This window comes from Sinocyclocheilus rhinocerous, unplaced genomic scaffold (genome assembly GCF_001515625.1).
Source record: "Sinocyclocheilus rhinocerous isolate Xijiao unplaced genomic scaffold, SAMN03320098_v1.1 scaffold54, whole genome shotgun sequence".
Taxonomy (NCBI): domain Eukaryota; kingdom Metazoa; phylum Chordata; class Actinopteri; order Cypriniformes; family Cyprinidae; genus Sinocyclocheilus; species Sinocyclocheilus rhinocerous.
In genome coordinates this window covers 114,341-117,594 of record NW_015647078.1, presented here as the reverse complement: position 1 = coordinate 117,594, position 3,254 = coordinate 114,341, and the positions used below count along the sequence as shown (strand labels likewise).

The window sequence follows — 3,254 nt, the reverse complement described above, 5'->3', positions numbered from 1 at the left end:
CCAGTTTTAAGCAGGCTGATTTTGGTCCATCCCAGACGTGATTGTTCCAATCAGATATTGGCTGCGGGACTTAGCCACGCCCCATACTGTTCCTTTATCATGCATGAATCACATGCTCCCCGTGGGGAGTATTTCTGCAAGTTTTAATAACTTCTTATAAAGTGTCGTACAACACACACTGTTCAAAATAAAACATTTTCATTCATACCAAGGTTATTCGAATATCATGACCATTTCCTCAAGCCCAAACTTCGCATATCTGGCATACACAGAGTACCTTTAATAACTTTATCTATTAAAAGGGGTTAAAAAACATCGATTCAAATATCATAGGTTCCAATAACACATCAAACAGAAAGCATATTATTTGGGAGTATATTGCTCCGATACTTTAAATTATTTTAAATGATTGTCTTTTAAACTTGGTCTATGCATCGTCTGCATTTCAGTTAGGTTTCAGAAAGGCAGGAAGCAGATGTTCAATGGGTCATGTGGTGTCACGCTGTGGTTTGCTGAGTTTGATTGAATCATGTTATCACTGTTCTTTGGGTCCGTTGTTTTTGCAGGCCTGAGGGTATCAGTTAATTTACTCGTCCTTTTCCTGTTGGATATAATAGTTCCATACATTGTGTGATCACAAGACATCACGAGGTTTCTATAGGTTGTGAAATAACTTTTTTTAGTCCTTGATACAAAGAAAGCTTTGTTGTCTCCTGATTGGATTAGTTTAGACCTCGTGATGAGTTGATTCAATGGCATATCCGTGTCTGTTCATGATAGAAATCCTACACTGACAAGCCTTAAAGGTCCCGCCCCTTAAAACAGGTCACTTTAGACAGAGGGTCAGAATAAGGGTTGAAAATGATAAATGATTTTGTGCAAAAAACCTTTATTAACATTATAAGTAAACCTCAAGGTACATATTGAAATTTAAAAAAAAAAATCAATTTCATGACACCTTTAAAACTAAACTAAAGCTGAACTTCTGTCACTGACAGTAACATAAATTATACAATACTATAACTGAGCAAATACTTTTTCATCAGATTAATCTAATATTGATTGTAAAATTGGTAAAATTCTTTGTCTATGGAAAAAATGTTAAAATATCATTCTATAACCAAAGTCACTATTTTAATTATTCAGGAGTCTTAAAAACAAAGTGTTAATCTTATCACCCAAACTCACTTAAATTGATGAAGATACACCAAAAAATCTTGGCCAAAAGATTAAATGTACTTTCAAAATCCTGTAGGAAGGGATCTGATACAGCTGAGCTCTAATTACACAGAAGAGGACCTTTAATAAGGTGGACTCAACATTGAAATACAGTGGAAATCTGCATTTTAATTTTTTTTTTAAAATCTCAATGATGATCCAGAGAAATTGGGTGCATCTGAACTAAATTCAGTCAAAGCAATAAAACTTAAGAATTCTTATGTCAATGTGATACTGTTTTTCAATATTTTTTTTTTATTTCTTTCACTACATTTGCAGTTATCACATCTGATTTTTCTTTGTCATTATGATTGATGTGAATGAAAAATAAAGGATTTTAGCATTAGGCTGCAACATCAAAAGTTGGGAAAAATGAAGGAGTCTGAATATATTTTAGTACAGTGACAGATGCCTACTGAAGTAAAACCATCTCACTGTTTGATTTTATTGTACAGCAGGTTTAAAAAGTCTCCAGACTGGTTAAAAACAGCATGCTGCACAAGTAAACATTTTTCACACAATGTACTAAAATTCATTGATTAATGAAAGTCTCTGTTTAATAATTAAGACAGCAAATGCAAAAATGGGGCATAACGAAAGAGTAATACAAATGTACAAACTGATCATTCTCAAAAAGACAAATCAAATTTCTCACAAACTGTGGGACAGACGAGGACTAAACTCTATCACATTTCTGCTTCAGTATTCACACTGTGAGTGTTTTGTGTGTTCAGAGATCTTGTTTGTTGTGCTACAGAAGCCCCTGTCGCTTCAGATCCTCATAAGTCTTCTTGTTGACCACGTTTCCGCTGGAGTCTTCATATTCCTCCTGCAAGATAACATGTATAGATATTTTCTTTCTTTCTGAACTCATAAACATCCAGTCTGAAGGTTTTTCCCGCTTGAAAACCTCACTAATCACTAATCTCTCTCCAACAAGGAACAAATCAAGCAGCCGAAGCAGAGTTTGAACAGCTGATTAACGCTGGTTAAACCAGATGCTTCAGTCAGAGCAGAGCTGTACAGCTGAATGTGACTTCACTCAGCGTAATGTCAGACTATTGAATGTGTTTGAGAAGAACTCACCTCTGTGTCTGGCTGCCAGCGCTCTAATGCTTTCTGTGACTTCAGCTTTGACCAGACTATTCCAGAGAAAAGAGAAACATGCATTTTAAGCACAAGAACAGATACCATTAGGGCCATTTTCCAGAACGGGACCCTTTTGTGTAATTTATTAACATGCATCAATATTAATTTATAGCCATTTTTCTCAACTTTTAAATGGTTTAAAATGGTAGGTTGTCTTTCTATACATTTTCAATTCATTTTTGTAAAGCTCAATGATATATGTTGTGTTCCATGCAACAATCTTGTCTCTTGTCTAAGAGTAGATCTCTCATTAGTGCATGATTCGACCCAAGTAAACATCTGGAGTGCCAGAAAACATCTGGAAACTGCATTAAAAGTCAGTAAAATCACTAACTAAATTGTAATCTGAGATCCTACTACATTAATACATCTGCTACATAGAATAATTTTTCTTGCAAATTTACTGCAAAGTGTCTTTGGAAGGCTTTGGGTCCTCTGTACGTGTAATTCCCACAGATCTCACAGTTGTAATTGATGTTCAGGCCGTGCAGCTTGTACAGCCAGTATGGAATCGGCTAAAGACAAACAAAAGACAAGGTTAATGACACACTATAAGTGTTTTAACACTAGAGCTGTGTGATACTGAACATGTGAAATAGTAAAGAGTTAAAATACTAAAAAAATACTATACTGTTCATTGTTTTGGCGGCAGGTTTTTGGGGTTGTATATGATCTCATTATGTTCGTCTTCACTCTCACTCTCGCTGGGCTGCTCTTCATCCTCCTCGTCACGCTCCTCTCCTGTGCGCGCCTGTTTCCTCTGGACGTTCTCATGGGTCAGCTGCCTTTGCTCCTGCAGCACACAACGAAACACACCAGCTTCAGCAACATCACTGCAGACAATTCACACCAACGGCACCAAACCAAGACCACTTGTTAGAGAAAAA

General features: G+C 36.2%; 1 long non-coding RNA gene across 1 annotated transcript; it reads right to left on the bottom strand.

Annotated features, from left to right (window-relative positions):
• Positions 1–1,361: 1,361 nt before the first annotated feature.
• LOC107708712 (uncharacterized) lies at positions 1,362–2,397 on the bottom strand. Its single transcript, XR_001636396.1, has 2 exons — positions 2,305–2,397; positions 1,362–2,047 (listed from the first exon to the last, which is right to left on the bottom strand). It is a non-coding gene; the product is annotated as an uncharacterized LOC107708712 (long non-coding RNA).
• Between the last annotated feature and the right edge of the window lie 857 nt (positions 2,398–3,254).